Genomic DNA, 12,976 nt, shown 5'->3' with positions numbered 1-12,976 from the left:
GTAAATTGGGTGAGAACTTGGTGGTGGATGAGGAGTACTGATTATCTATAGCCAATTCTTAGTTTCGTACTCAAATTTCATCAAAGGAATACTCAGACTTTCACAGACATTTGTGTACTTTGAAAACAGGTTGATCTTCAAATTTGCCAGTGATTTAGTCCTTCATGGCTACAGTTATTCTGAACATGTTTGAAACTTTTTGGCTCAAAAGCAAATGATGTAAAATGGTGCAGTGGATATGCACATAATAGTACTTTTTTTTATTATTAATCTCATATGATCTATTCCAAACCAAGGCAATTTCCCCCCCACCCTTCTGACTTTCTTTTAACAACCCTGACAATCTATTTTCATACTTGCATTCCTTTCAGAATAATCTCAGATTTTAATGGAACCAACACAACCCAAATATCAGCTCACAGGGGAGGATACTAAAGATTATTAAGTTTTGCATTTCCATTCAGTACTAAAAGGTCTGTTTATTGACAAAGGTATCTACCATGTAACATTGCAGGGTATTACATACTGAAAGCAATAATCAGGTTTAAGTGCCCAGTCATAGTAGGACATATATGCTGCAGGAAGACTTAGCAGGAGAGAAGGGAGGACTGCAAAAGGAGTAAGGACAAAGTGCTAGAAAGAAAGTATAGGGAAAAAGGAGAAAAGTTGGGCTCTCACATCATGTAAATGATGGTATGTCAGAGGAAGCTATAAATTAGTTAAAGGCAGGAAATCATGTGATTCAGTTCAGGGAAAGAACAGTCAGTTCAGTTTGTGGGTAACAACACTGTTTGCAAGTAAGAACTAGAAGCAGTAATAGTGTGTGTGTAACTTCTTTTTAAACACCTTGCCTGAACAAAAGGGTAGAGACTCTTTCCAGAGATTTACTTTGAGGAAAATTTTCTGCATATTTTATTTGATCATTTTCTCCCCCAACTGTTTCATTTGGACACCATGTTGCAGTCAATTATTTCTGTTCAAGGAAGCTCAGCTTCAAAAAAGTCCTAGTAGTCTGCCAAAACCAACCAAAGACACACCACAAAGCAGCATTGCAGTGGCTTCATTATCTTCCATACTGTAAGGAGGGGATTGTAAAAACCTAATCCATAGAAAATGGTTTGCAAAATATTTTACCCAGCTTCTTCAGAAACAAGAGTTATGCAAATAACTTTTGGTATTAATAACATTTGGGAATTATTAACAGGAAGAGATGCCTGGGGTAAAAGTAATATATATGCAAATCAAATTTAACAGAGGGCAAAGTGGTGCTGATTAGTAACGCACACAGATCAATGTTTTACAGCAGACAACATCCAACTCGGCATTTTTAAGATTTTGTTTTCAGGTTGAGGGGTGGGAGTGCGCTCCATGCAGCAGAATTTCCCAGAACAGCTGATGTACAACTTGTATACGGTCTCATAAATACCCTATACACAAGCAGTACAATTTATATTTGTATAGTCCTAACGCAAGAGTATTACAAAATAGTAGAACAAGAAGTACGGTACAGAACAGTTGACAGAAATCATACAGGCAGAAAAAAAAGCAATGCATTGAGGCAGAGCATTTAAAAATGTAATTTAAAAATGGAATAAAAAGCTTTAATAAAGTATAACTGGAAGTTGCAAAGAACCCAGTTCTATAGGTCCTGCAGTACAGAAACACAACCTCTTCGGCTACATTTGCTTTAAGAAACTTGATCACATATTGTCTATCCACTCCCTGATACATAGAATTCTTTCAGTTCCTGAGGGTCATCACATTATCAAATCAGTACATCACACTTGGCTATCTAGAGAGAATGAAACGAAAGGCTATCCTTTCTTCTCCTCAACAGAGCTCTCTGTGAATCTTAACACAATTCCAATCAAGGCAAAAAGCAGTGCAATGGAAATTGTTGCGGCCTTCCAAAAGCATGGCTACTAATTATTATTCTGTGTATTGTGAAAGCACTTGCAGGCAACAATCAGGATCATGGTTCTTTTGTGCAAGCCACTGTACAAATCAGTATAACAGCATGTGAAAATTTATGGTACAGAGTGAAAGAGGCACAAAGGACAAATACTTAGTAGACTAGTCAGTGTCTGCTTGGGGAGCATAGTTCAATTTCTAGTACAGTAAGTCAGCATAATAATTCATTCACAGCATTTGAACTCCAATTTAAAATGGAGTCAAGCGCACCAGTGCTATTTCTTAGGAAGATCATGGCCTTGGGGGAAAAAAAATAGACCTTAAAAGTAAAACATCAGCAGTTGATATGAGCAGACCTCACCAAAAGGTCACTTTATTTAAGCAAAGTTAGTTTACAAAATCCCCATTTCTAATTTAATCTGACATTGGTACGATACCTTATTCTTGCAACAGTGTCTGCCATCAGATCTGTTCATTTCCATAAAAGTGTCATTTATACTATTGCTGTCAGTTTCCATCACTTACAAAATAAAAATCAGTTTTTTAAAAAATCAGTTACAGTAAGTGAAGTAAAATCAAACTCTTGAGGACACGATCAAGCACATTTATTCAGTCACCGAGGAACTTTGGCTGGGCTGAACATTTTGTTGTTTGAAAAACCAGCTAAATTGCCTCTATCCCAGTCTTGCTTGGTGTGAGCCAGTCTGTGTTTTAAACAGGAAGGGTGCATCCGTTCACCCATCATGCTTCTGTTTTAGCTTTCAGTTCCCCAGCTTTCAAACAACAACTTAATATTGAACATTTTCTGCTGAAAAGGTTACAAATCAGATTTCTCTTCGGCTGGGCTTTCTCTCTCTTAACCAAGTCATCTATTTATGTTTACTCCTTATTCCTTTAATCAATCTCTCCACTAGCAACTGTTTTCCATGGTGTTCAAAAAACTCGGATGGAAGATCAGACTAAACAAACTTTCTAAAAATTAAAAAAAAACCAGGCATTTAAACAAAGTAGACATAGGAGGTAAATTTTCAGATGTGCCTAAATGACTTAGGAGCCTGTGTTCCATTTTCAAAAGTGTCTAACGGCATGTCTTTGCTAGCAATGTTAAAGAGCTGGCTGCAGCAGTGCTTTAATGTGGCTGTGTAGTCACGGCACTCCCAGCGGTCTAAAAAAACCCCACCTCCACGAGGGGGGTAGTTACCAACACTGGGAGCACAACACCCAATGCTGGTGCACTGTCTACCCTGGCACTTTACAGCGCTGAAACTTGCAGTGTTCGGTGGGGGGGTGTTTTTTCCCACCCCTTAGCGAAAAAGGTGCAGCACTGTAAAGTACCATTATAGACAAGCCCTCAGCTAGTTGGTAGCCTAAGTCTCATTAAAAGTCAATGAGACTGTCATGGTATAATTCCCCACTCTGAACCTTAGCGTCCAAAAGATGGGGTACCAGCATGAATTCCTCTAAGCTCAATTACCAGCTTAGTACTTGTAGCGCTGCCACCAACCAGGAATTCCAGCGCCTGGTACACTCTGGTCCCCCCAAAACCTTGCCCGGGGACCCCCAAGACCCAGACCCTCTGGATCTTAACACAAGGAAAGTAAACCCTTTCCCTCACCATTGCCTCTCCCTGGGTTACCCTGGAAGATCACTGTGATTCAAACTCCTTGAATCTTAAAACACAGAGGAAAATCCACCTTCCCCCCTCCTTCTCTCTCCCCCTCCCAGACTCTCCCTGAGAGAAAGTAATCCTAACACAGAGAGAAAATTAACCTCTCTCTCCCCCTTCCCTCCTTTCTCCCCACCAATTCCCTGGTGGATCCAGACCCATTCCCCCGGGGTCTCACCAGAATAAAAAAAACAATCAGGTTCTTAAACAAGAAAAGCTTTTAATTAAAGAGGGGAAAAACAGTAAAAATTATCTTTGTAAATTTAAGATGGAATATGTCATAGGGTCTTTCAGCTATAGACACTGGGAATACCCTCCCAGCCTAAGTATACAAGTACAAATTAAAATCCTCCCAGCCAAATACACATTTGCAAATAAAGAAAACAAACATAAGCCTAACTCGCCTTACCACCTAGTACTTACAGGTTTTTATAGATTCAAAATAGTATCAGGGAGATTGGAGAGAAACCTGGTTGCACGTCTGGTCACTCTCAGAACCCAGAGAGAACAACCACCAAAATCTAACAGCACACACACAAACTTTCCTCCCTCAAGATCTGAAAGTATCCTGTCCCCTGATTGGTCCTCTGGTCAGAGGACAGCCAGGCTCACTGGACTTGTTAACCCTTTACAGGCAAAAGAGATATGAAGTACTCCTGTTCTATTAACTCTTACTTATCTGTTTATGACAGGGACTTAGGTATTTTTGAAACATTTACTGATAGAAGTTAGACACTAAAGGTACTTATTGGATCATGCAGCCCATCGCCCTGCCAGTGAAGGACTGTTCCATAGACTACATTTTCTAGAGCTTAGTCCAATCTAGCTTTAAAAGTTGTAAGCTAGAGCTTGCATCACTTCTCTTGAGAAAGCATTCCACAGCTTAATACATCTCTCAATCAAGCAGCTTTTCTGAGTCTATTTTGTCCTTTTCTTAATTTCATTCTATTGACCCCTAGTTATACCTCTGTGTACCGCACTAAATAATCGCTTCTCCCTCCTTGCTTTTAACAATCTTCAGATATTTGTAACCTAATATACTTACCTCCTTAGTCACTGCTTAATCAAGCTACATATATTTAGTCTTTTAATTTTTCCTCCTATGTCATTCCCTACCGCTCTCTGATAATTTTTTTATGCTTTTCTCTGAATTCACTCAACATTTAGCAATATCTTTCTGGTCACTTGTAGCCCAGATTAGAACAATATTTCAGGTGCAGTCACACAAGCACCATATACATATAGGGATTATTACACCTCTGCTCCATAGCATGCCAGTTTTTCATACTCAGTGAACCTCTGTACTGATATTTTAGAATACTAACACCTTACCTATTTGTTTCATAACAACTCCATCTTGTAATAGACAAAGCAAAGCAGAAATACAAGCCAGAATACTTGAGTTAAGTAGAAAAAAGTAGTGGGGTACTGGAGCATACTTTAGGGCAACTAAATGTAAAGTTTTACCACTTGATGTATCAGTTGTTTTAAGTGCCAAGGGACCTGCATGGATTTTATGTTACTTTAAAGACAAACATGGGGGGAGGGAGAGGCAGCAAGGTCCTAAAAGAAGAGCTTAACAAGACTATCCTTACAACAAAAAGCTCCGAAGGGAAACCAATAGACTTTGCCCAATTTTTATCCTTGCCTTGAAACAAGAGCAGGAAGAAATCTGATAAATGGACTGGTGGGTTTTTTAGTTTGTGTGTTTTGTTTTGGTTTTTTTTAGGTAGTTTCACTTTAGCTTCAGTCAAAATGCTATTATATAATTGGTTACAGCAATAAGGATTTCCCTAAACTTCCTACAGCAACACTAGATGAATACTATCTTCATTTTCCACCAGTGAAATGCCAACACTGCTATAAAAAGCTGTGCAGAACATATACCCTCTCTCTCTACCAAAAATCCATGACCTTAAAATGCAAGCCTCAAGAAAAGTGTGTGTTCAAGCATGGCAAACTATACAGTGCTAATCTGACAGATTCTCAATACTGGGGGTATGTCTACATCTACAATTTTGCAGCGCTGGTTGTTACAGCTGTATTAGTACAGCTGTATAAGGCCAGCGCTGCAGAGTGGCCACACTTACAGCAACCAGCGCTGCAAGTGGTGTTAGATGTGGCCACGCTGCAGCGCTGTTGCACACCGCGGGGAAGGAGACCTGCTTGAAGGGGGGGCCGGGGAACGCCAGAGCAAACCACGGGGATGAATACCTGCTTGGAGGGGGGGTCGGGGAACGCCAGAGCACACTGCGGGGAAGGAGACCTGCTTGGAGGAGGGGTCGGGGAATGCCAGAGCACACCGCGGGGCTGGATACCTGCTTGGAGGGGGGGTCGGGGAACGCCAGAGCACACCGCGGGGAAGGAGACCTGCTTGGAGGGCAGTGGAGTTTGCTTGATTACCGGAGAGGCTTCCTCAGGTATGCTGGGATACCTGCTTATTCCATGGAGGCTAACAAAAACGCTGGTGAGTGTCTACACCTGATGACCAGCGCTGGTGATCCAGCGCTGGATCCTCTACACCCGAGGCACGACCGGGTGTATGGCCAGCGCTGCAAACAGGGAGTTGCAGCGCTGGTAATGCCCTGCAGGTGTGTACACATCCTAAGTTGCAGCGCTGTAACCCCCTCACCAGCGCTGCAACTTTGTAGTGTAGACAAGGCCTGGGTAAGTTAAGTGACAACGATTGTTCCAAGCACCAAGATCAGGGTACAGGCAATGCATCTACCAGAGAGGCTACAGTTTGATGACTGGTAAGAGTTACTGCACTTTATTTTCAGAAAATTAAGATCCTTCGGTACGTTAAAAAAAATCATTTTTAAGTAAAGGAACAAAATGGAAGAACCACCACAGACAAGAGAGAGCTTAAATTTGTATAATATTGAAACATAATACTACAACGTAGTTTACCCTAACTCTACAGGAACAATGGCCCAGGCTGTGGTCCTATAACCAAACTTTTTTTTTTAATTTTTGCCTGAAGAAATGATACTTTATTCCGAGCACTATAGGTAATGAGCACACAGCAAGAGGAGAGAGCTTGAATTTACTGAACACAGGATCAAGCAAAAATAAAAGTCAATTCCACTAAGGGAGAGGCTGAGTCTTAAGCACACAAGCCTGGTTTCTACCTTGCATTGTCTGACTTCTCTGTTAGGGCTTCAGCTCTCTCACTTCCAAGGACAAGCCTGAGAATTTCCAGCTGAACTTCAGGAGATGCAAAGCATCATTTATTGTTTCCACCTCATTCTGTTTCCTTTCCTACAGCAGAAGTTGTATAAAATTCAAGTTATTCTCCGCCTGTAGCAAATAAGGCAAGTAAAAGCTTCCTAAATACTCCTCAATCTTCCTGAACCATTCCTTCGGGGAAAAAGGAAGGAAGTTATTACTGGATCATCTCAAATTTTTCCCCACCAATTGAAGCAGTGAGCTGTTTGGTTTTTTGTAAACTCTTCCCTGCCAAAGCAGCAAGGATGGGTTAGGTAAGGACAGGTTACTTTGATGCAGTACTGGCTCCAGGGTTTTTGACGCCCCAAGCAGCTAAAAAAAAAAAAAAAAAGCGCGATCTGCAGCTCTACCACTGCGGCTTCAGTCTTCGGCAGCTGGTCCTTCTCTCTGAGAGGGAGTGAGGGACCCGCCACTGAATTGCCACTGAAGAGCCAGACGTGTTGCCCCTCACCATTGGCCGCCCCAAGCAGCTGCTTGCTGGGCTGGTGCCTGGAGCCAGCCCTGCTTTGAAGTCTGCTTATGATGGTACAAAGGTTGTCATGATATGACTAAAATGCGTTGATTTATCAAGCAAGGTGGTAGTTACAAGTAAAAGTGTTATTTGACTCACCTTAAATACACGTAACAAATTTATGCTTAGCCAGGATTAACAGCAGCTTTGGAGTGAGACAGCAGAACTGAGCACACACTATTTTCTTTGGTTTGAAGCACAATCCAGAAGGCATTCTCTCCCCAAACCACCCTACTATGCCTGTGTGCTGACAACAAGGTGTTATTTCACCATGATATAGAATAGGCACAATCAGAAGACTCATTTTATTTTTTTTAAATGTATTCTCCAGTTTCATCATGAGCAACTGTCAGACCCACGTGGGCTGAAACTGATCATTGCTAGATCTAGGCCTTGAAACAGAGCAGTTGCTTATGGGCTAACCATTTTTTAATATAGCTTTATGAGTAACTATGAGATATGTAAGCAACATGTAAGGTAACTAAACATGATTCAATCTTGTTCTTTTGGAAGAAATACTCATTCAGAAAGAAGACACACTAATTCTTGCATATTTTCATCAAAATGTGCTGACAATCACACAGGGATCTAAAGTAAGAAGACGACAAACTGCATCAAAAGAGGAATGAATGTTAAAATATCAAAACTCCTCACTGAAATCCCTATGGTAATATATCAGGAGTTACGGGTTGAAAGTGTAGATCAAATTTCTTTTGGTGTTTCTTTTCATGCACAAAGATAAAACAAGAATGACATTATCAAATTAAAATCTTAAACAAAACTGATCAGTTTGAGGAGATGTTAGCTGAGCTTTTCAGTAAAAGGTGTAGAATACAAATATGTACGTATGTAGCAAAAAGTGAAAATACAAAGTGCATATCAGAGAACAGAAGAAGTGTATAAAATGTAACTGTAGTTGAACATTTTCAACACTGAAATACAACATCCACAGTTACATATAGTATACAATTACTGACATATTTACTATATTAACTACAATGTGTCATTTTAACATGTCCAAAACACATTAACAATATTACAGCAAAATGACTATTATCAAGGGAACCATTGCTACAGTACAAAAATCAAAGTACAAGAAATTCAAGCCATTGACCTGTATCAGGGATAATCATACATCTGAGTCTCTTCTACAATGGCTCATTTATCACTCCAAAATATATTTAGCCACATTACAAGATCCCACCTTTGTATCACTGGTATCCACAAGTTCAAGTTTGGGCTCATCAGTTGGAAGTGATAGAAGAGGAGAGAGATCTGGGTTTCTGGGTCAATCACAGATGACTATGAGACACCAATGTGATGGGGCTGTGAAAAACTAGACAAGAACTTCTGTGCACCTATGTTCAAGAAAAATGAACTTAAACTGGAAGAAGCAGAGAGAGAAGAGCTACAAATGATTGGTGAATGGAGGGCCTAATCTAATGAAAGGAGACTGGAAGAGCTTGGCTTGTTTAGTCTCACAAAAAGAAAGCTGATAGGGGATATGAATGCTCCCTATAAATACATTAAGGGTAAATACCAGGGTGCACCTTGATCCTTCCTTTTCTCTGCCTCTGGCACATAGCAGTCTAATCTCCTGAGGGCTGTAAAATGTTGGTCTGATTTCAGTGGTTGGGTTTAGTGTGTGGTTGCTGGGTGGTGTTGGTGGCCAGTGAGATACAGGAAGTCAGATTAGATGATCTGGTGGTCCCTTCTGGCCTTAAATTCTATGTTTATGTTCACGGTTGAAACACCCATTTGGGAAATGTACTATGGGTCAAATCTGAGTTTCTGTCAAATTGATGGGAGATTTGGCACTCATTTAGTAAGTAGTAGGATTCAGCCTTCCGGTGTAGTGACCTGTGTAGTGATATGTGAGCCCTACTGCATTTAAAACTTCGTTCAGTAAGCAGAAAATGCTATAAGACAGAATGGTCCATTTGTTGACGTTATTTAGTTACATATCTAGTTCAAAAATGTATCCTCTTGCATATACCTCCAAAGGCAAAATGGGTACCTTTCAGCTCTCAAAGGTAAAAATGATAGATAGATCTAGGATTCTCTTTTTGTATATTTAAACTGAAAAATATTTTGTACATCCTGGTTTTCCTCTTAGTTAGCAGTTAGCAAAGTGGAAGTGTTCAAGTCACATGGGAAAAGTGTATTCTGACACTCATAACCAAACCCTACAGCATGATGGCATTCAAGCCTAACATTGAATTTTTAGGTATTGTACATTAACTAAATACAGCTGCCTAATTTCTGTGCCAACGGAATAGAAAGTAAAATACCTGCAGCATCTGCTTTCAAACCCTCACTCAAGTGTGTCTACTGCAAAACACGGAAACCCTAGGATTTTAAAGATCTAAGCACAGAGGTTCTGAAACAGTGGAAATCAACACTACCTCATGATGACTGAAGAGTAGAGTAAAGATAATCTTGTATAGCTAACACTTTCTCTTATTCAAAATGTTTTTTGGAGCAGACTTCATATATTTAAATGCCTCATGGCATAGTGGATGATATTGGTCAGTTTACATAGGTTTACAAGGCACCCATTTTTGCCTATATTACCAGCTCTGAAAACTTAACAGAAAGGCTCCACTGGAATGAAGTGTGACACATGCAAACATTTGTTAAGATAGAACAAATATGTTTTGTATGCTGGTTGGGACATCTTTTTAATTGAATGAAACCTGTTTTAAATCTCAGGATATGGAATCCAAAACATCCATTAAGTCATGATGGAGGGGTGGGTGGGGAGAACGCTAAAATATCAGGCATTGATTAGAAGCTTGGTAGTCAATAATTCAGGCTGCAGCTATACCCATGCTCCCATCCTAGCACACACACTGATTGCCAAGGCTCTGACCACTCCCCACCAACCCACGGATTTCCCCTCAAAAGTTCAGACATACTTCCCCACTGGTTCTAAGAGCTAGCCAATTCAATTTAGAGCCACCTGTAACTCGTTTAGAAAAAGCTGGAGGAACCTTGCAGACGAATACTCAAGTTTCCACTTCCTCATAAACGAAGCTTGTTTACTGGTAACTGAATCACCTCTAACATACTTCCTCATTTATTCTGATCACAGAATTGATTCAGTCAGTCAGCTTCCCACGTGCTTTGCATCTGTTTTTATGACTTTTCCCATAAACCACCGCTTTTCTGCATACTTTGTATTAGAACAAAAATCCTTCCCACCCTTAACCCACAAAACTCATGATGAAATTAATTTTACTTAGCAGAAGTAATAGGTGGATGAACGAGTGAACAGCAAAAATATCTGAAGTCTCCAGAGCTTATGAAATGAGATACAACAGTTTTGCCCAGAATGTGCATGCTGTTCTATGCTACCTTGTTGAAAATTAACCAGAACAGCACTTAATTTTTCCTTTCAGAAATACACGGTTGAAAGGCAGCTGTAAAGAAGTACAGCAAAAACTTTAAGAATCACATGTAAGGAAAGTAACCTCCAGTCTCCAATCTCATCTCGCAAAAACATAAAACTGCAAGAGCAGCACAAACTTAGGCTGCTGCAACTCCTGGTTTTCAAAATCTGGCATTGCAGCAGCGCACAGTTGCATCTGATGCTTTCAGAACTGTATTGCTTAACTCCTAAGAAATCTGCGCCATACAAATGAGCTACTGAAGAGGAGAATGAGCAAAGCATGGTTGTAAATCTGCTCTCTTTGTATGGAGGCAGTAACAGAAGATTTAAATAGCATGATATTTTACTACCCTTTACTGTACCTTCACAATCAGCAATTTGCTTGTTAACCTTGTTGTTAGTACATTTTCTGGTACACTAAAAGTTTAACCCTAAACAAAACCATCTGCTCCTTAACTTGTAGCAATGTGATACATAATAGACCAATTCAAGATGAATCCAGGTATGCATAAGCAGATGTTGCCAACCTGTTCTTAAATACAGTCCACACAATATGTGGAGACCAAACTTACCCCTTTTCTGGGGCTTGATTTGACTAATACAAAAACCAGATGAAGTTCAGCTCAAACACTTCAGCTGCTCTCAGGGCTCCTATCTCAGGAATTATAATAGTTAAAAAAAAAAAAAGTAAATGCTCAATCAATCAGGCCATGCAACAAGAAAGCTCAAAGAAAGCCGAAGTTAGTTGTGTATTAAAAGGGAAGTTTTTCAAAGTCACAAATCTGATTCAGGTGCCTAACTACCATTAATTTTCAAGATGCCTAGCCTCCCTTTTTTTCTTTTAAAGCCACAGAGGATCCTGCTGTCCAGACTAGATGTTCATCATATACACAACTAATCCTACCTTTTGTGAAGCAGGCACAAAATATTTACTGATTTTAAGAATAAGATGTATTGTGAACATCCAAGAGAGAAATAAGTGAACCAGCTCTGGATAAAAAATACAAATAGGCCCAAACCTGATTTACCTTTCATCGACCAGATTAATCTAACTTAAGCATCTTTTTACCCATCATTCTTGGCAGAAATTCTCTGTGTTCCTTCCACCTCACTCTCTGGTTAGACCACCTATCCCAAAGTACAGCCACTTGATCTATTCAACCATATCAGCACCTCGCTCCTAAGTTCACTGGCACTTCCCCAACATGGCAAATTATGAGGTAGAACTCAAGGGCCTGTCTGTTCAGCACATTTTTGGGGGGGGGGGTAGAAATTCCACTACTGCTACTTGCTGGTTCAGTTGCACTGGCAAGACCTTAGTGTACGAAAGGCTCCTGTAGCTTCCGGAATTTTTAACTGTCATGTCAATTAAACTGCTGAGAAGCCAATATATATTTTTGAGTCCTGCCTTGGACTCCTAGCATTAACATTCTGTAACTCTCTTTACTACCCTTCATTAGCCCCCAAGATACTGAGAGAGAGTTGCCCATTTTCTCGGATACACATATCTGCCTGACAATTTTTTTTTCCGGTTCCCCAAGGAGATAGAGATAATTTGCTTGCCCGTAAAGAGACACACATAGATGTCTGATTTTGTAAACACCAATGTTCAGAAGAATAATTGTTGTTAGAAATATTTACATATATTTTTTTTATTTCAAGGAAAGTCATAGCTCATTAGGGTTGGAAGGGACCTCAAGAGACCATCTAAGTCCAACCTCCTGCTCAAAAGCAGGACCAATCTGCAAATGGCCCCCTCAAGGATTGAACTCACAACCCTAGGTTTAGCAGGCCAATGCTCAAACCACTGAGCTATCCCTCCCCCCATAATAATTGGAGATATACCAATCTCCTAGAGCTGGAAGGGAACTTGAAAGGTCATTGAGTCCAGTCCCCTGCCTTCACTAGCAGGACCAATTTTTGCCCCAGATCCCTAAGTGACCCCTCAAGGATTGAACTCACACCCCTGGGTTTAGCAGGCCAATGCGCAAACCACTGAGCTATCCCTCCCCTCATTTGTTTAGATGTAGCCATGCCCTTGAAATGTGATCAACTCAAGCAGAGCCTCACTGTGCCAGTGAATGAAAGAAAAAAGAAAAGATCAGAAAGAGAAAATGAGTTGAACAAAATTGAAGCCAGCTAGCCTGTTGAATGAAGTGCAAAAATAAAGAGCATATAGTAAACGATAAAGAATACATTTGATTTAGTGGCCACAGGTTTAGAAGGTTGATATCCATCTGTGATAGACGTAAGCATTAAAATGCACCTA

General features: G+C 40.3%; 1 protein-coding gene across 3 annotated transcripts in view; it reads right to left on the bottom strand.

The window, feature by feature from the left end:
- The window catches only part of CDC42SE2 (CDC42 small effector 2), a 127,903-nt gene that overhangs the window by 62,651 nt on the left and 52,276 nt on the right, over positions 1-12,976 (bottom strand). The window contains exon 1 of one of the 3 annotated variants that reach the window (XM_050946060.1): positions 2,349-2,581. The exons of the other annotated variants lie outside the window; for them this stretch is intronic. The gene's annotated coding sequence lies outside the window, so the exon portion shown is untranslated. Of the gene's footprint in view, positions 1-2,348; positions 2,582-12,976 lie in introns of those variants that run through there. 3 annotated transcript variants of the gene reach the window in all.

This window comes from Gopherus flavomarginatus, chromosome 3 (assembly GCF_025201925.1).
Source record: "Gopherus flavomarginatus isolate rGopFla2 chromosome 3, rGopFla2.mat.asm, whole genome shotgun sequence".
NCBI classification, from domain to species: Eukaryota; Metazoa; Chordata; order Testudines; family Testudinidae; genus Gopherus; species Gopherus flavomarginatus.
This window is presented reverse-complemented; position numbering and strand designations above follow the sequence as displayed.